The sequence below is a fragment of the Mustela nivalis genome (genome assembly GCF_964662115.1).
Source record: "Mustela nivalis genome assembly, chromosome: X".
Lineage (NCBI taxonomy): Eukaryota > Metazoa > Chordata > Mammalia > Carnivora > Mustelidae > Mustela > Mustela nivalis.
The window spans coordinates 117,508,415-117,529,860 of NC_139040.1; the positions used below are offsets into that span (position 1 = coordinate 117,508,415).

Below are 21,446 nucleotides of genomic sequence, written 5' to 3' on the forward strand. Positions count from 1 at the left end.
TGTTATGCTCCACAAATAAGTGAAACCATATGATAATTATCAAGCACACTCTTGGGATGAGAGAGCAAGGAATCCTGTTCTGTAAGGGACTGTCGTCAAGTGACCTCTGGCCAGGGAGAACCAAGGAGATAGGTAGGAGTGCACAATACAATATTTGTCACATTCACCTCTGGTTACCTGCCACTTGGCGCAACAAGTATGAAACCCACCATGGCAATTCAGAATGGAAAGGAGGGGAAATAAAAGACACCTCAAAAGGTTTAGTTCTCAGTACAAACCTGAGAGACTCTGAAGATTCCCAGAGACATTTAGGAGGAATCTGAGTAGCACTGGGAAAGAACCAAGAAAATACAGCTTGGGAACTTTGAAGGTGATATTAATCTTGTCTATGGGCTATAAAATATATATTATGTATGCAGATATGTCTGTTTAATCTAGCTGATATAGGCTCTCACTGGTGTCCTGCTCAGAAAACATAGGAAATGTGTGTTTCCTCAAAATGATCCCCAATGCCCTGACTCCGTTTGCCAATGGCTAATGTGACACAGATCAGCCTTCTTTTCCCTGTGGTACTAAACTCAAATAGACACAGCAGTAATATCCATATCATTTTTATATTTTATCAACCTCACATTTTTCACTTAGTGACTAAGTCATAACTACTCACCTCTGCCTAATTAATCCTGGCACTAGAAACACACCATTTTTTTTTTGCATAGGATGATGAATAATATAAAAATATAAGACTCTACTATATTCATAAGTGACCTTATATTTTCCAGGAGAAATAGGCTATGTCCACAGAATATTAAAATAAGTGACAGTATATATTTAAGTTCAAGGGTTACAAGTGGTGCCATTCAGTTGGCTTAATTCTTGGCACAAAGGAACTCAGCTTAAATATATATATAGCCAGTTGAATGATATCCCACAAATAAACTAGAGATGCAAAGAAAAAGAATGTTGGAGGTCAACTAGTCCCTTGCTACTTAAAGTGTGGTCCTTGCAGCATTAACATCTATTTGGAGCTTTCTATAAAAATGCGTAATCTCAGGCCCACTCCAGACCTGCTAAAATAGTCACCTTTTTTTTTTCATTCTTTTACTATGTTCAATTAGGCAACATGTAATACATCATTAGTTTTTGATGTAGTGTTCAATGATTCATTAGTTGCACATAACACCCAGTGCTCATCACCACACAGGCCCTCCTTTAACAAGATCCCCAGGTTATATACGTTAAACTTTGAGAAGCACTTGTCTAGCTGACTTCCTTTATTTTACACATGAGGTCATTGAGATCCAGAGAGAGTAAATGATTTGTTTACCTTCTTGGCATCATATATTTTCTAAAGAACCCCAGAAAGAAAAGTGACCCCATTAAGGTAAAGAAGAAGTGATACATAACAGGAAATCTTCAAGAAATAAAATATTAATGGAAGTAGCAGAAAAATGAAGGCAGACTCTAATTTGAAATTGTTAAAAATACCAACTATGGCATTCTTTGTTCATGATACTGCTTTTTATTTTCAATTGTTTTTTGAAACATAGCCAATTATAATGAGGATATATGCTAAAATATAGCTCTCATTCTTTAAGTACTGTGGTAGACCTGTTATACAAATGGAGCAGGTTTGAGAATATTAGAGCACACATTCAAACATGCAAAAAATGGAATTTTATTCTCCTGTAATTCAACTTAATTTCTATCTTGAACCCCTGCTCTTCCACCAAGACCTTAATCTTGAGTAATTTGGTGTCCCTTCCCTTTCTCCTAGGTTATATCAAAGTTTTAATGGTTTTTCTGGCATGCCAAAGGGTCCAGGGGCAGAGAGACTGACAATCTGGTCCTCAAAGTCATCTATCCACATGGGATCCTCAGAGATATCCATCGTGCCATCTGGTCCTTGGTTACAATCCATATGGGTCATAGCTAAGTGTCAAGGTAAGACCTTATTACAGTCTGTCAGACTGCTTTCTCTACCACTCTTAGGCACTGCTTGGGAGCACCAAATTAATTCTGCTGCTTACGTGTTTTTTCAGGCCTAGAGCTTATCTTATAAAAACAGTAGTCACATACTCAAATGTCCCCACACTCCAGGCAGGTATGTGATGAATGAATCAGGTTGTAGCAAACTAGAGAATTTAGATCCCTTACAAAGCTACTCTTTATTGTTTCAACAACCTGATGGTTTCAGCCCAGTATATCAATATTTAGGATTACTTACTAGCCAATAGGTTTCTCTTTCTGGCCTGTGTACTCTCTTAGTGCAGGAAACCCTGCTTCACTCATCTTCATACCTCAGTGTAGTGTCTGATATTCATTCATTGGTATTCATTCATTCATTCAGCAAATACGGGTTAAGCACCACCATATTCTAGGCATGTTTAGGCTTTACAAATACAAAATCTCTGCCATCACAGAGCATGCATTCCTAAGTGGTGAAAACTGACATTAAACAAGTAACAAATAAGTGAATAAGGCAATTATATCCATTGTGTAAAATGAAGAGAAATGTTACTGCAGGTTTGATGAAAAGGTTGGGGTGAGCTTACGCAGGTGGCCTGCCAGGAGTTCCAGGGTTTCAGCTGTTCTGATTCATGCCATGTTTTGGCATCTCTTAATGTCATTGTTCACTTAATAGCTCATAGGAGTGATTCTTGGTCTTATGACTACATAGGACAAAGGCATTTCTATGCATTGTCTTGATGGCACAAATTTTATTGGCCCAATATGGAAAAATGGGCCATAAGAATACTGGCAACTCAAGCACCTACCCTCTACCTCACAGTTTCCCTAGACAGAGAAGTCTGCCATTTCTTACCAGTCCTTACCCTTCTTTCCATTACAACATCCACCCACATCCACTCTGAAGAGAATATGAAAATTAGCCCGTGTCTGGGTAAGGAGGGTGTGAGGCGGATAAGTGCCAATCATTAATTCATATTCAAATAATAGTAGGTCTTGGCATCATAAAGTTGACTGTACTTTTTTCCCAGTAATTTTCACTGGTTCTTAACAGCCCTATGGCTTGCCCTTACCCACTTAATTATTGTCATTCATGCCCTCAAAGTTTGGTAGAATGAACTTAGAACCAGTATTCACTATCTGACTTTAAATTTGGAGATGATAACAACTTGGCTTTCCATATCTATGTCCAAAGCCTAAGAGGGGAAGGCTAGAGTTTTTATCTGTATCATAGACTTTAAACTATATAATGATAGGAATATCTTTCAACCACATAGAGAAGAAATAAGGTTTTGGAGAATAAACTTGAGTAAGATTATGGGAAAAGGGCAAGAGAATTTGAAGCCAAGGTGGGACTTTGTCCTCTTGGTTGCTCCCCTCCTCACACACAAAATCTATATGGAAAGGATGCTAAAAATTCCCAGATAGGTTTAAAGAAATGGATGAAAAAGAAGTTTATGTCTCACCTTACTTCTTTTTGAGATTTACTTCTTGCAAAGCTCTCTGGACCAACATGGGGCAGACCCAGATGGTTTGAATTGATGGTAAGGTGTTCTAAGCAGAGATCGTTAACCAAGATTGCACATGCCTTATTCCATTTCCCTCTTCCTATTCCCAGCAAACTTCGGTATCCCTTGCTTTCTAGCCACACAGTGTGAAAGGAGATTCATAAATGTTACATTGTTTAAGAATAAGTCATAGGAGAAATCTGAGAAGTAAGAGCCATTTAGGCCTTCCAGGATGTCACTGTTGTGTGAGTCAGGAAGAACTCTTTAAAAAGAAAAAAGTTATGGAAGAGATAAAGATGGAGGAGGCAAATGAGCCTGCAATAACCATAGGACCAGCTCTAGCCAAGAAAACAGGAACAGAAGTGGGGTGGGTCACTCTTCTGGACTGAGGCACAGAAAACACCCATACTCAATTCCTTCATCTTTGCTTTTGTGGCATCCTCCAAAAAGTCCATTATTTCCAGATGGTGCAGCTACACAAAAGTGGTACTTCTATCAGCCTGGATTAACTGCATGAAACAGAACTCCCAGTATTAGAATATGTAGGATGAGCAAGAAATATGCTTTTATTGTGTTAAGCTACTAAAATTTGAGAGAGGAAGTGTTTGTTGCTGAAGCATAGCCTAGTCTATCCTTATTAGTACAAGATTATTTTCCTAGTTAAAGAAGTAAAGAATAACAGCTTTATCTCTCTGAGTTTTTCAGTCTGGGCATATTAATACTGCCACACATATTAGATTGAACCATGTAAAACTACCATTTTGCTGGGTCAAAAAGAGTTATACATCAGCAATTTCATATAGTCCAACTATAATATGTGAAAGATCTTGCAGAATCCCAGGTACATACTTATGCTATGACTTAGTATTTAAGTTAATTTTGTTTGATTATAAACTAAGATGTGATTTCCATTGCCAAATCAAAAACAAAAACAATTTTTTTTGCTAAAGCAAAACAGAAACAATTCTTCCATTTTGTTTTTAGACAACTTGAAAAGTGTTAGAATTGGCCCCTGATATTACATTGTGCAGACGGAATATAAGTAGATTTAGGAAACCGGGGCAGAGAAATGGAGTTTTTTTCTCATATAAAATCCTGGTTTGAGCAAGTAGCCAAAGATTGCTCTAGACTAAATAACAAATTGGGTGAAGATTTTTCTTTGAGATAGTCCCATATCTCCTATTAGCTTCTCTTTCCCTTCCTTACTCTTTTTCACTTATCTCTTCCCCCAAAGACTTGGAGTCAAACCATGTATCTTACTTCTGGGAATCTCAGCTAAGATTTATACCAATTACCAAGAAGGGGATAAGCTGGCCAATGTCAGAGGCATTAGCACTTCAGTGAGAGCCTCACAAAAATTCCAAAGTCCCACAAGATTCAAAAAAGTCCCTGCCTCCAAGAAACTTGCATTTTAATGGAACAAAATGTCATAAACAAATAAATATATAACATAATGTTAGACACCAGTAAGTATGAGTGAAATAAGATAAAATAAGGGACTAACGATCAATGGATGGGTAGTAGGAGCCATTTTACTTTCAGTGACCAAAAAAGACCTTTTTGAAGAGAAGATATTTGCAGGGAGACATGAATAAAATGCAGGAGTAAGTCATTGGCAATGTGAATATCTGGGATGATGAGCATTCCAATGAGAAATATCAGCATATATAAAGTTTCTGAGCTGAAACATGCCTGCATGGTTGAGGAACCACAAGAAAATCATGACTAGATAGAAATGAGGGATAAAGGAAATCGGTTAGAGCGGATATCAGAGAAATATGCCAAAACCAAATCATATAAGGTTTTGTAAGGCATAATAAGGAGTTTGGGTTTTGTTCGAAGTGTGTTGAGAAGCCAACACAGGTCTTTGAGTAAGGATGTGACAAAACCTGATTTATGTTCAGAAAAGATTCTTCCGGCTGCTATGTGGTGAATAGACTCAGGGCAAGAGTGCAAGCAGGAACACTAATTAGGCACCAATGTGGTAGTTCAGGAAAGAAGTGATGATGGTGTCATGGGCTAGAAAGGTTGATGTTGTCTGGTGTACATTCTAATCAGTTAACATTTATTGAAGAGTCACTGGCTAAGGGCTTTATAAACATTATCCTCATAACCACCCTGTGGAGCAAGTATCATCATTAGCCCTGTTTACTAAGAAGGAAACTGACATTTAAAGAGGTTGACTGCCCCCATTTCTATCAACTACCCTGATTTTTAAGGAGGAATCTTAAATTCAAAGAGGTGAAGTAACATGTCCAAGGTCACATAAGTAATAAATAACAGACCCTGGGCTCATACATATCTGTCTAACTCAAGACCTAAGACCATTTTGGCTCGAAAAAGACTATATAGGCCACAGTTACTAATGTTGGGCTAACATGTGAAGCAAACTCATTATGTTCAGGGTAAAGAAAGAATACTATTATATATTAGTTATGGGCAAGGGAATACTGGAAAGAACAAGAGTTGGTGATAAAATTAGGGCTAGGCAATCTTATTTTTGGAATGTGCTACTTAATAGAGCCCCTGGAGGGAGAGATTCTCAGATTCACACAAAATAAGATTTTTGAAGGCCTTTAGAAGCCAAGAAATACATTAAGAAGAATATAACTTTTAGGCTGCACTCTCTTCCTTTTAAACACAAAGCGGGTTTGTTCAGTTTGAGTCATTCTGATTCTGAAAGGATTGGTCTATGAACAATCTAAGTCGTAAGAGAAAAGAAGAAGGTGGGACACGTGAGAACATACTTCCTTGATGGGTTGGTGTTGGAAACCTGAGTAAGAACTGACTTTAGGAGAACCAGCAGCTGACAAAGCTCTTTCCCACCAAGTGAGAGTTTAATAAACAAAATCACAATTCACCCCAGCTTGGCTTCAGTGTTTTTGAAAATGACATCCAAGATGGCATAATAGCTGAGGAGAAAATCACAGCCTGGTTTGTAGTTGGAAATTGCTTGCTTGGTGGCAGCTGTTGTTCTCTCATGGTTGAACTGCTCTGTCATTAGATTTCAGAATAGGGTAACATAAAGGAAGAGGTTGATGCCACCACCTTCCTAAGCTATTGAGCAAATAAAAGTTCAGGAAAATTTTATTTACAGTCAACTAAGTACTTGCTTAACATGTACTCAGCACTATGTTCAATCCCATATAAACCATGCTGGGGTGGTGAGGGAGAAGAGTGACATTGCCTTTGCCCTCAAGGGGCTTATAATATTGCTAACATTCAAGAGGAATTACAAATACAAAGGTGTGCCAATTATCAATGTATTGCCTCTCAGCTACAAATACATTCTTTTTTCCCTGCTTTGTGATACTGGAGCTGGACCCTGTAAACATTTTTCCTTTACCAGATGATACAGTGTTAGGATTTGTTAATGGAAGGTGCTAGAGGTACCTTGCAAGGCAAAGGGATTCCTCTTCCTAATGTGCTTTCTTGTTTCATGCTTACTTCTGTAGCACACAGTGGTCAGTGGCATGCAGAACACCCAGAGATGCTCACTCCATAGTGTGTTTCCGAGCACATTCACAGGCAGCTTCCCCACAAATTCCACTAGCAACCCAGAGGGAAGCTTCTCAGAGCATTTTCAAAGTACCCTGTGGGCAACTTCCTGAGTCCCATCAGCACCCCAGCAAGTAGCTTCCTAGTAAGTTCAGTTGGCATCAGGCCAGTGGCTTCCTGTTTGCTAGCCCCTGTCCAAAGCATCTCAGCAAATTTCTCCAACAACAAGTGGGCCACACCAACACCCTCTCCGCTGAAGTCTGGTACTCTGCTTTACCTCTGGAGGTAGTGGCTGCTCCCTACGTCAGCTAATCTGTATTATTTAGAATTACCCTTTACTCTTTAGTAGTTCATCCCCTTTGATTGGTTAATAATTCTTTATATTAAACTCCCCCTGTTCGAACTATTGTGTGGTTTGAGCCTCCTAACTGAAGACAGGATGATACAGAAGATAAGAGAATATAAGTACAAAACTGGGGGATAACAGTAAGCAACCCTAGAGGCATTTAGAAATTGTAGAGTTCAACATGGACTGTTGTAGAGTCAAGGGAGGACTTCATGGAATGCTGTAACTTGAATTGGATATACTCTGGCAGAGAAAGAGAATTCTAAATTCAGAAGGATTGTGTGTTGGATGTGTATGTGTATGAAAGAGAGAGAGAGAGACTGGAAGATAAAGAATAGAAAAGATAGGACCATGGTTCAGATTAGTTGATTCATTTTAAGTGGTAGGAAGTAATTTCACAGGGCAAGAGTTGATTAAGAACTAACTAACCAATTAATTAACTCAACAAATATTTATTGAGTACATATTATGTATCAAGTTCTAAGTGTAGGTTTACACATGAGGTTGCCTGCCTTTGTGGGGTTTATATTCTAGAGGGGGACAGAGAACAAGGCAAGAGAGAGACAGTAAACAATAGACAGGAAGAACGTATTGTCTGACACAATAAAGGTTGATAAATGATGTGAAAAAAAAGTAGAGTGGGGGGATATATTAGTCTACTCTTGCTGCTATAACAAATTACTGCAAATAATGGCCTAAAACAAAACAAATTTATTATCTTATGGTTTAGAGGTCAGATGTTCTAAAATCAAGTTATAAGCAAGACTGCATTCTTTCTGTAAGTTTTTTAAAATATCTATTTGTTTATTTGACAGAGAGAGAGAAAACACAAGCAGGGGGAGAAACAAGTAGAGAGAGAGGGAGTAGCAGGCTCCCTACTGAGTATGGAGCTTGATGCATTACTCGATCCCAGGACCCTGGGATCATGACCTGAGCCAAAGACAGATGCCTAACTGACTGAGCCACCCAGGTACTCCTCTTTCTGGGAGTTGTAAGGGAGATTCGTTTCTTGTCTTTCCCAACTTTTAGAAGACACCTGCAATTACTTGGCTCATCATCTCTTTCTCTATCTTCAAAGCTAGCAGAATAACATCTGCCAACCTCTTTTCTCTCTTTTGTTTCCATGTTACATCTTCTCTGACTCTCCTGCCTCCCTCCTACAAGAACCCTTGTGATTACTTCAGGCCCACCCAGATAATGCAGTATAATGTCCCCATTTCAAGATCCTTAGCTTAATCACACCTGTAAAGCCCCCTTTGTTATGTGAGGTAACATATTCACAAATTCTGGGGAATGAGATATGAATATTTGGAGGGAGAACACTATTCTGCCTACCAGAAGGGGGCTGCAAGTTTAAATTGGTGGTTATGATAGGCCTCATTAAAAAAGTAGGGTTTGAACGAAAATTTAAGTTACACATGGAGAATTGTCGGGGTCGCGCCCCTAAGATGGCGCTGGAGCAGTGTGGACAGCCTAAAAAATACCCGCCCTGGCCACACGTGACTTCGTGCTAGTCACATGAGCACCGTGTGCCGCCACTGCCTGCGAGCCCCAGATACCTCCACGTGAACAGCCCTGTGATTGGCTGTATACTCCCTGTTCACGTGAACACCCCTGTGATTGGCTGTTATGCCCTATATAAGGCAAGGGAACTTCCCCGCAGGGGAAGGAGAAGGAGAAAGAAGGAAAGGAGAAAGATCGACAAGGGAATAAACAAGAGCTTGTGCATCGACCTGTGTGTGTGTTGTGTCATCTCCGCGGGCAGGGAGAGCGCGACAGAGAATGTTATGGGAAGAGATAACAGTCAGTGGAAAGTACGTGAGGCTGAGAGTTTCCTAGTATGTTGAAAGAACAAGGAGGCTAGAACAGCTGGCACATAGTGAGTCAGGGAGAATGCCAGGAGATAAAGTAAGAGAGAGAAAGATCATTTGGGGTGAATGATTGGTGTGAGCACATTGATCAGAGGGGGACAGTGATCTGCCTTGCTGGCTAAAGGTTCTCTGGCTGCCATATTGGAGTAGATTGTAGGAAAGTAAAGGATCCATTGGTAACAACTGCTTGGAATGCTGCACAAAGAATGCTGAGACTGAATTCACCATGTATGTGAGAGGAACGAAAACACAATCAGCGTCTTGGTCCAGTATTTTCTACCTCTGGAGTGGATATGGGGTTCCTAGAATGTTAGACTAATGGAGCATATTTCATGTATTTTATAGAGAATCATAAAAAAATATTTTAGCAGAACAGAGATATGTTAATACATGTCTAAAACTTTCCATTGAGGCAGGATTAAGGAAAGTTGTTTCACTGAACTAAAATTCAAATTTGCACATTCCTCATATTCTAGATACCTCTTGCAATATATTTGGTAGAATCTGAAATGTCTGTCATGCGCAGGACTTATGATTGTGGCTTCTTGGCTATGCATTTTTATATTTAATTGCAAACACCTGACAGTTCAGATGGTCCCTTTCTTCAGTCGACCTAATGCTATTTAAATCTACAGAGGTGATGCTTGTGATAAAAAGAGATGATTTTCAGGGGCGCCTGGGTGGCTCAGTGGGTTAAGCCGCTGCCTTCGGCTCAGGTCATGATCTCAGGGTCCTGGGATCGAGTCCCACATCGGGCTCTCTGCTCGGCGGGGAGCCTGCTTCCTCCTCTCTCTCTCTCTGCCTGCCTCTCTGCTTACTTGTGATCTCTCTCTGCCAAATAAATAAAATCTTTAAAAAAAAAAGAGAGATGATTTTCAGCTAGTCTCAAGCTGATCCACATTATAGACCTGCCCCTTATGGGGGGAGGGTCATTAAAGGTTTGATTCCTCCTCTGCAGGTCTGAAAACCTGGAAAATTAACTTTACCAAATATTAAAGATGTTCAGTCCTGGGGAGGCAAGACAGGGGTAGTACATATGATTGACTTGAACTGTGAGATTTAGGACAGCCAGGTTTTTACAGAGAAAACTTATTCCAGGCAATAACCACTTGAAAGGCTCAATTACAGGTTAGAGAAAATCACTGAACGAAAGTTTAAATTTATATATTTCTTCATGCCAAGCACTGTTTGAAGCAAATTTTTATTAGTTTACTCAACAAATAATTATTGAGCACCTACTTTATGCCAAATATTATCTTTGGTACTTGGAAATCATCAGTTTAAAAAAAGGTTCATGAGACTTTCCAGGAAGACAGTAGAGTAGGAGGATTCTAAGCTCACCTCATCCCAGAGATACAACTAAACAACACCCATATACATGAAAATAACTCAGAAAATGACCTGAAGACTGGCAGAACAGACTCTCTGCAGCTAAATGTAGGGAAGAGGCCATGTCAAAGAGGGTAGGAAGGGTGGACACACAGTCTAGAGCCAAACAGACCCAAAGGACAGTCCATGGGAGGGAGGGACATGATGGATATGGAGAGGGGTGAGGAACAGATCCCCACCCCAGGCACAGGAGACACCTATGGGGCAGATAAATCCCCATAATATTGGCTTTGAAAACCAGAGGGCCCCAATAATCAGTGGGTCTTAATATCTGGAATTTTAAGAAATCAATGGGCTTGGTTCTGGGAGAATCTAGAGGGTGATAGGAAACTGAGTCCCTATCCTTAAAGAAACAGCACAACAAACAGCCCTGCTGAGACACAGCTTAGAAGCAGCAGTTCGAAAAATGCCTGAGGTATACAGGAGGGAGATATATTTACTAATACCAGAGCATGTGCTGGAGTGGCAGGGATTGTCGGGAGACCTCTTTAAGAACAAAAGAGCTAGCAGGAGCCATTTGCCTCTCCCGCCACCTTGCCTAGACACTCGGACACCTGCCATAACCAGTACAGTGGAAAACTCTTCACCTGGCTTGTTAATAGTACACCCCATTCCTGCATTCTCCTGAAGCAATGCCCCCTTTATCCAAGCCTGGGCAGGAGTTTTCTTGGGGACTGCAATCCCCCTCCTGCAGCTGATCAGCTTGGACCTTGCTAATATCAAGTGACCTGCCCCAGCATGTTCTTATGGACCCACCCCCCTCCAATATGTCCTTGGTAGAGCCCATCTAGATAGAGTAGTGCGATAAATCTGGCAGTGTGACACCAGCCCCTCTAAGGACCAGCACCACTCCAAAGTGACTCCTTCCCAGGGAGAGGGGAAGATAACCACACACACCATCCAAGACATCTGGTCTGACTACAAGCCCCACCCACCAACCCACCAATGAAAGCTTCTCAGGGGACAATACAGGGAAAGTGCCCCGCAGTTTGGTGCTACTACATCTCTGGTCTGATGCAGCTACCTGGTCTGACTCAACTCAAGACCAACACAGCTCAAACTGGCCCACTAAAAACACAGGGACCAAACCTTTTTCACAACATGCAAAGAGAGCCATTGCAGATGACAGTAGGGTGCATGCAACACACATAGGAAACACCCCTGAAAAGTCAGGCTCTGGTGAACAGAGAACATTACACTGCAGGGCACTACAGGACCTCTTGTTCATAAGGGCACTACTTTCAAGAGCGGGAGATGTAACTGACTTTCCTAACACAGAGAAACAGACACAAAGAGGTAGACAAAATGAGGAGACAGAGTAAGGTGTCCCAAATGAAAGAACAAGACAAAAATCACAGTAAGTGAGCTAAATGAAGTGGAGATAAGTAACATGCCTGATAGAGAATGTAAGGTAGTATGAGAAAAGAGTGGAGTTTTCAATGAGACACTCAACAAAGAAATAGAACACATAAAAAAGAACCAATCTAAGGTGAAAAACTCAATAACTTAAATTAAAAATAGACTAGAAGGAATGAACAGTAGATTAGAGGAAGCAAATGACAGGTCAGTGACCTGGAGGACAGAGTAACAATGCAACTGAGCTGAAGAGCAGAGGAAGAAAGAAAATAATAATAAATGAGAATAGACTAAGAGAACACCATCAAACATAATAACATTCACATTATAGGGAACCAAGAAGGAGAGGAGAGAGATAACTGGGACAGAACATTTATTTAAAGAAATAATAGCTGAAAACCTCCTGATTCTATGGAAAGAAGCAGAAATCCAGATCCAGGAGAAACAGAGATTCCCCCAACAAAATTGACGCAGGGAAGTGCACACAAAGACACAGAGTAATTAAAATGGCAAAAAGTGATAACAAAGAGAATTTTTAAAGTGGGAAGAGAAAAGAAAACTGTTATGTACAAGGGAAAACCCATGACTATCAGCTGATCTTTCAACATAAATATTGCAGGCTAGAAAACTGTGGCATGATATCTTCAAAGTGCTGAAAGGGTAAAAACCACACTAATCAGCAAGACTACCATTCAGAATAGAAGGAGAGATCAAAAGTTTCCCAGACAAACAAAATTTAAAGGAATTCATGACCACTAAACTAGTCTTAACAAGAAATGTTAAAGGGGACTCCTTGAGTGGAAAGGAAAGACCATAAGTAGGAGTAAGAAAAGTAGGAAGCAAAAAAGCAGTAAAATTAAGTGACTGTCTAAAAATCAGTCAAAGGATTCACAATACAAAAGGCTGTAATGTCTGATACCATATACCTTAAACGTGGGAGTGAGAGAAGAATGGGTTCAAACTTAGGCAACCATCAACTTAATATAAACTGCCATATGCAGAAAATATATACAAGCCAAGTGGTAATCACAAACCAAAAACCAGTAATAGATATGGAAAAATAAAGAGAAAGGAATCCAAGCATATCACTAAAAGAAGCCAGCAAACCAATAGAGAAGAGAGCAAGAGAAGAAATAGAGAAGAACTGCCAAAGCAACCATAAAACAAGTAACAAAATGGCAATAATTACATAGCTATCAATAATTGTTTTGAATGTAAATATATATACAAATATATGTGCCACATCTTCTATTTATATATATATATATACATATACATCTTCATTCTGTACATACACACACAATAGAATATTACTCAGCTATAAAAATGAATAAAATCTTGCCATTTGTAACAACATGGATGGATTGAGAGAGTATAATGTCAGTCAGAAATAAGTCAGTATAATATCAGTCAGAAATAAGTCAGTCAGAGAAAGGCAAATAGCATATCATTTCACTCATATGTGAAATTTAAGAAACAAAAAAAGAACAAAGAAGAAAGAGACAAACCAAAAAACACTCTTAGTTATAAAGAGGAAACTAATGGTTACCAAAGGGGAGGTCGGTGGGAGGATGAATGAAATAGGTGAAGGGGATTAAGAATATACTTATGTGGGGTTTTTTAAATTTTTTATTAACATATAATGTTATCACTTATTTCAGGGATACAGGTCTGTGATTCATCAGTCTTACACAATTCACGGTGTTCACCATAGCACATACCCTCCCCAGTATCCATCACCCTGCCACCCCATCCCTCCTACCCCCTCCAATCCAGCTACCCTCAGTTTGTTTCCTGAGATTAAGAGTGTCTTATGGTTTGCCTCCCTCCCCAGCCCCGTCTTGTTTCACTTTTCCCTCCCTTCCCCTATGACCCTCTGTCTTGTTTCTCAAATTCCTCGTATCAGTGAGATCACATGATGATTGTCTTTCTCTGATTGACTTATTTCACTTAGCATAATATTCTCTAGTTCCACCCATGTCATGGAAAATGGCAAGATTTCAGGTTTTTGATGACTGCATAATATTCCATTGTAGATATATACACCACATCTTCTTTATCCTTTCATCTGTTGATGGACATCTAGTCTCTTTCCATAGTTAAGCTATTATGGACATTGCTGCTATAAACATTGGGGTGCACATGACCCTTTAGATCACTACATTTTTATCTTTGGGGTAAATACCCAGTAGTGCAATTGCTAGGTTGTAGGGTAGCTCTATTTTCAACTTTTTGAGGAACCTCCATGTTGTTTTCCAGAGTGGCTGTGCCAGCTTGTATTCCTACCAACAGTGTAGGAGGGTTCCCCTTTCTCTACATCCTCTCCAACATCTGTCATTTCCTGACTTGTTCATTTTAGTCATTCTGACTGGTGTGAGGTGGTATCTCATTGTGGTTTTGATATGTATTTCCCTAATGCCAAGTGACGTGGAGCACTTTTTCATCTGTCTATTGGCCATTTGGACATCTTCTTTGCAGAAATGTCTGTTCATGTCTTCCACCCATTTCTTGATTGGATTATTTGTTCTTTGGGTGTTGAGTTTGATAAGTTCTTTATAGATTTTGGCTACTAGCCCTTCATCTGATAGGCCATTTGCGAATATCTTCTCCCATTCTGTCAGTTGCCTTTTGCTTTTGTTGACCATTTCTTTTGCTATTCAAAAGCTTTTGATCTTGATGAAATCCCGATAGTTCATTTTTGTCCTTGCTTCCTTTTCCTTTGGCAATATTCCTAGGAAAAAAATAAAATTTGAAAAAAAAAAGAATACACTTAAGGTGGTGAGCACTGAGTAATGTATAGAATTATTGAATCACTGTATTGCGCACCTGAAGCTGATATAACAGTGCATGTTAACTATACTGGAATTAAAATTTAAAAAAATTTAAAAATCTATTAAAGTTCATGCTTTATAGGGGCGCCTGGGTGGCTTGGTGGGTTAAAGCTTCTGCCTTCAGCTCAGGTCATGGTCTCAGGGTCCTGGGATCAAGCCCCACGTCAGGCTCTCTGCTCAGCGGAGAGCCTGCTTCCTCCTCTCTCCCTGCCTGCCTCTCTGCCTACTTGTGATCTCTCTCTCTCTCTCTGTCAAATAAATAAATAAAATCTTTAAAAAAATAAATTAAGTTCATGCTTTTTATACATTTTGAAGGTAAAGCCAAGAGAATTACTTGATGGATTGGATATGAAGAGTAATATAAAGAAAACTTAGGGAAGAAGCCAAGTTTGGGGAAAGGGAAAGTGGTCAGTAACGAGTTCTCCATGAAGAGAGTACTTTGGCCCAGATGCAACCTTTCAAAGTTATTTCAGGTAAATTAATTTTCATCAGATGCATTATGCAATCTTAAAGTCAACTTTAATAGCGTGGGCAATGCCCTGGGTTCCCTTGGTTGTCTCCAAATATTCTATCAAAATCTACTGCACTCAACAGCCCTGTTTTAGTGATGTGTGAAGGTAATTAAGGTAAAAATGGAGGTGTCTATCCATGGGACAAGTTGTAAGATAAAAGATGGTGAGAACAGATCGAGGATTTGCAAGGAGGACGAATTCAGCTGCCCAGGAAATTGTAAGTCTCCCCACCTCAAGAATCTTTATAAATGCTGTGACAGGTCCTGGGCATTCCACAGCATAAAGATGAGAGCTTGAGAAGTTTGAGAAAGTTTGCTTGGCTCTCATATAAAAAGAGGGGTTCAAGAAAGTTAGAAGACTTGAAAGTATTGGGTCATTCAGAATGTAATACCTTTTATTGAATAATTACAAATATTATTATTCTGAGTTAGTAACTAAGATAAATATATTAACTCTCATTACAACCTTGTAATATAGGTACTCAGATTATTCTCACTTTCTAAGTGAGAAAATTGGGACCTAGAAAGGATAAGCAAACTGCTCACCCTCATCCAGTAAGGAAGAGGGAGATGTCTTAGACCATAAGCCTTACACCTGTGTCTTTTGGACCCCGTGAAATGAACTCTCTTTGGACTGACAGCAAACAAAGAACCTGCATATGTGTGATATACTTGTATACATTTTAGCCATTGTAGTGTTTTGATAAATCTCAACAGATTTTTTTCTTCACTTATAAAACTGTAAATAAAAAAGCCTTGAGCTGTAGTGTATTAAGTGTCATTAACATAAGTTTCAAACAGCAGGGATTTTCTCTGCCTTATGATGCCTCCTCAGCACCTAGAACAGCTCCTGGCCCATAGTAGGTGCTCAACTAGTGTTTGTGGAGTGAAAAATTGGCAGATCCATCCAATGATCTGGTTTGGTAGGGATGACCACAGAATGTCATCCTTAACTGGGATGGTGGGTCAAACAGTACCCAAAAGGGACCTTTCTCATTTAGAAGTGCTCAAGGAGATGCCAAGATAAACAAGTTTGAATCTCAGAGGACATGTTCTGGGAACCAATGTTTTCTGTGTAATTGACAATTCCACCTTTTAAATGAGTACTAAGTCCTATTCAAGAGTCTGGCAAGGATCTCTGCCACTTTCTGATTAGGGAAGAAGAGACCCACTCCTACTTCCTCTGATGCCTAGATCTATGCTAATTCCTGCTGCACACCTATTAGCAATAGTCTATGATCCGGGCAAACTTGGCTCCTGGTTGGCTTTCTGTTTCAACTCCCTTTGAGTTCTAGCATCCTGATTCACAATCCCTCTCCCCACCATTATCTACCATTTCTATCTCCCCTCCAGCCCTCTTAGACTTTTCTCTAGAAACTCTGGCTGCTGACGTGGTCAAGCCCATTTAATGTACCCTCTTGCCATTCATTTCAGGTTTCATTTTCCTAACCGGGCCTTCACCATGGTTTACCTTCATGATACCCTGGACTGCCTTCATAAACTACATGTTTGGGTTTTTCATTTGTTCGTTATTTTTCATTGAAAAATACATCAAGAAAAATGCACTGATAATAAGTACATAGCATGATAAAGTTTAACAAACTAAACATGCCTATGTTTTCAGCAAGCAGATCAGAAAGAGAACATTACCAGCTTTGCAAAAGCTGTCAGTACACTGTTTTCCATCACTGCCATCACCTCACTGCTGTTCTGCCCCTTTTCCCTTTAATCTCTCATTGATAGACATGTTCTAGCAAGAGATTTTGTTTTGGAGGATTTTTAAACTCTTCTCTGGAGCTTCTGCTTTAGAGACCTGACTGAAAAGGGGATTTTCTAATCTCAAATGTCTTATGAAACAGGTTCAAAAGATAGAAATGACCACTGTTATTTATTATTACTATCACTGCTACTGCTACTGCTACTACTACTATTACTACTACTGCTACTACTATTGCTTATTTAAAACCCCATATTCAAATGACAGTTTAGTCTGTGGCAATGTCAAATGGACAAAACAGGAAAAGAACCCCTAGAAAAGAGGTTATTAAAATCATGACTAGTTGACATGCCACAACTTGGGCATATTCAACCCAGATTTCTGTTATTTCAGAAAGGTTTCAATAAGATTTATCCACACTACCTATCCTATGTAAAGATGAACATGCATCTTGCTCGCAACCACTCAACAGCAATAAAAATAATTTCTCTATAAACCAGATTTCATACTGGCTCTAAGACAGATATCTCTATTTCCATACCTATACCCACAATTCCCCCAAGGTCTGAGTTTGCATATTGAAAGATAAATGTGTGTATGTGTGTGTGTATGTAGATAGATATCAATGGATTTCTGAGATTACCTTTGAGAGAATTTTATTTGGCTTAGAGCCTCTGAGAAGTTTTATGCCAGGAAGAGTTAATTAAATACAATGCATCCTGGGGCCCAAGAGCTGAAAGCCTAATGAGATCCAATGTTTCATGAGAGACTACTTAAATTGAAACAGTGGCAGAATTATCTAGAAGCTCCTGGTAAACCTTTAAGCTTGATATGTTCTTCATTTCATTTTTGGTCTGATACAACACACAGCCCATTGCAGTGCACATTTCTGCATTTATGGGTGCCAGAATATCCTCAATTCACTTCAGGAAAGCAATTTGAGAGGAGATTTATTTTGGTGGTATTTTAGATGATGTTGTGTCTAATAATGATAATGACAGTATATAGAAGCTGCCACAATAGAAGTACGTAATCTGCTGGGGAGAGAAAGGCCCCAAATTTCATAAGAAAATGCTCATTATCCTTCACCAGCAGCAGATAAACTTGAAATTTATTTCTTCTAGTGGCTTGCAGCCCAAAACACCCGACCATTTCCAAGGCACATAGATTACAGAACTTTGGAAATCACCCAATATAGAAGGGCATAGGAATGTTTTTGTTTTCTTGTTAGAAAGCATGAGTTCTTTATCTGCCTCAAGTTTTACAGTTCTATCAAGTTTTCTGGGATCTACCTGGTTTCAGTAGGCAGCAGGAATGAAAGGCTAGGGAGAGTTGGAAGGAGCTACAGAGGGAAAAGTGACAGTGACGATAAATTTGGCAAGCAAGCATGAATCCATACTTTACATCACTTGCACACCTCACTTTCTGGCCTTCTTGCCAGAAAATTAGATCCCCACTCTTTTCTCCTTCCCTTGGGGGTGGGGACAGGATGCAAAATGGGAGCAATGAAAATCAGAGGCAGTCATCTGATGATGGCTCAAATGCTCCTGAGATAGCATAGGAGCAGTCTCCACTTTTGCTTCTCATGATTGGATTTCTGAGGGAAACAGGGTTTGCTACCTCCTGGTCTACAGGTCCAATTGATTGATTGATTGATTGATTGATATTAACATATAATGTATTATTTGCCCCAGGGGTACAGGTCTATGAATTGTCAGGCTTACCCACTTCACAACTCACCATAGCACATACCCTCCCCAATGTCCACAATCCAACCACTCTCTCCACACACCCCTACCCCCCAGCAACCCTCAGTTTGTTTTGTGAGATTAAGAGTGTCTTATGGCTTGTCTGTCTCCCAATCCGATCTTGTTTATCATATAATCTCCCTGGTATGTGGAATTTGAGAGGCAGAGTGGGGGGTTTGGGGGGCAGGGAAGGAAAAAATGAACCAATTTATTTAATAAGGAAGTGCACTTAATGGAAATGTGTCCTCCTCTAACACCATTCAATTTTATTGTAACTTCACTTTCAGTCTCAGCCTGTGAATGTCAGCTAAGTGTATAAAATATTAGAGTTATCATATCTAGATATATGTAAATAAACATATATTATAGATATCAGAACTATAGTATGCCATAGCTAAGATTGCAAGTGTGTTCTCCCCCTGTCTGTAAGTTACAAAGGGGGGTGGAACACACTTTATTACTTTTTCAAAGCACTGATACTCTTCATTCTTAACTTGTAAATTACAAATATGATACAAATCATTAACCATAACATCAATTTAATGAAAAGATCATATATTATAAAATCAGATCGTTCGAGAAACTATAAATAAACTCAATGATATGTAAATTACTTAAAGGAAAGGGAAATAGATTTCTCATTGATTAAAAATGCTTCCCTCTATCACATTTTTAGCCTATTAATAGACCCATTTCTGATTTAAAAAGGTGAGCTTTTAATGTGCCAGGGACAGAGAGAACATTCCAGCACTTCTCAAATCTTAATGTGCATACAAATCACCTAGAGATCTTGTTAAAATACATATCCTAATTCAGCAGGCCCAGAGTGGGGCCTGAGATTCTGCCTTTTTAACAAGTTCTGGTGGTGTTGCTGGCCTGTGGGCTACATTATGAGTACTGAAGACAAAAAACCCTCCACCTTGTAAAGAGATTTCATAAAGGACTAAAGTACTCCCAGAAACTTTGATACACATAAAAATTTTTTGGTTGTTGTTGAGATTCCCTCTTGTGATTTTTTTTTTTTTTTTTGCAATCACATGAAACAGAATAAATATATTTGAAGTATCAAGTGATGGGGTTTCTCTTCATTAGTTCACCTTTTCCTTCCCTCACCTCTATTTCTATTCAAATAACTGACACTGTGTCCTCTGGCACATAAAAGGGAAGAGACAAGTAAGAATGGAAGTGGTTTCTTTCTAGATTTGAGTGCTTCAAGGACTTAAGGCCAGTTCTCTGCTACCCTATTACCCCATTACTATTTTCTGCCTGTCATTGAAGCCAGTTGTGAACTTGAAATTGCTATCATACTTGCTCTCTTGCACTTGTAATAGAGGAAGAAGGATCAGTAAATATTTCTTAAATCTGATGTAGGAAAGATGTTAGGATTCAAAGCTGATGGCCAAGAAAGAATTCTTAAGGCATCTGTGTTGCAAAAAGGTAGTTTTATGATAACAAAGGGACAGAACCATGGGCAAAAAGATCTCTACGGGGTCATGAGGAATGGCCCATTATATGCTTTCAAGTCAGGAGGGGGTTAGGAATAGCATATGCCTCCCAGGTATTCCGAAACAAGTGTTCCAGGATCATGAGGGCGACTAGCTATTGTTAGGAAAAGTCATTTATTACTGTTTAGTAAAAACTGTCACAAGACCCTTCCAGTGTATATCAGTGGGTCATATGCTTGGAGGATGATTGCCAACATGTTTGGGGGGTAGAGATAAAGGAAGTTTCCAAAGGAATTTTTATATGTTAAAGTAGACTTACAGGGTCCTGGGGGTTGGGCTAAGATTTTCTTTTGCCCTTAACAAAGTATTAACATCTGGGCAGCTGAGTTCCTAGAGGAATGTCACTCTGCTTGTTTCAAGGACTTGTCAATGGGCTGTAGGTAGTAAGGAAATTTAATAATTTTTCTTTTACCTTTGTTTCCCACATCAGTACCCACTATCTCTACAAAAGATTAAGAGGGTAAACTATTGCAAGACAAATGAGAGTATATTTCTCTATGGAAATGAAGACTGTAACTTTTTTATTTTGTAAAGAAAGTATACCTGTGTCAACAGTATACAGTTGATTAATTATATGCCCATTAATAAAAGAAAAAAGCATATAACTAAAGACATAATTATTAAACAGAACATAGTAAGAACTGTCAATAATATACAACAGGATTTCTCAACCTTGGTATTATTGGTGTTTAGGGTCAAATAATTCTTTGTTGTGGGGCCTGTCCTGAGCACTGTAGGACATTTAGCAGTGTCCCTTGCCTCTAGCCATCAGGTACCAGTAGTGCTCCTGGTACCCCTACACACACACACACACACACACACACACACACCTGTCTCTAAACATTGCTAAATGTCTCTGAAGGGTGAAATAACTCCCACTGAAAACCACTAGCACACAATATTAGTAGCACAGACTCGTGGAGTGTATAGCATACACCTGGCAAGGTTCTAGGTATTTACATATATTCACACTTTTGATATTCAATTATGAGATATGCAATTATGAGATAAGTACTATCATTTTTCTTATCTAGATGAGGAAGGTGGAATGCAAGGCAGTTAAGTAACTTGCTCAATGTCACAGAGCCAGCAGGGAGAAGAGCTAGGATTTCTAAGCATTCTAGCTTTAGAATCTGCTCTTAACCAACATACTACATGATGAAACACTAAGTAAACTTGAAAGGGAGTACAAGGTCAT

The 21,446-nt window shown here is 39.3% G+C and overlaps 1 long non-coding RNA gene across 1 annotated transcript in view; it reads left to right on the forward strand.

The window, feature by feature from the left end:
• Nucleotides 1-1,827: 1,827 nt before the first annotated feature.
• The window catches only part of LOC309856777, a 97,770-nt gene continuing 78,151 nt past the window's right edge, over nucleotides 1,828-21,446 (forward strand). Inside the window, exon 1 of the long non-coding RNA XR_014307343.1 lies at nucleotides 1,828-1,944. This is a non-coding gene — a long non-coding RNA (uncharacterized lncRNA). The remainder of the gene's footprint in view (nucleotides 1,945-21,446) is intronic.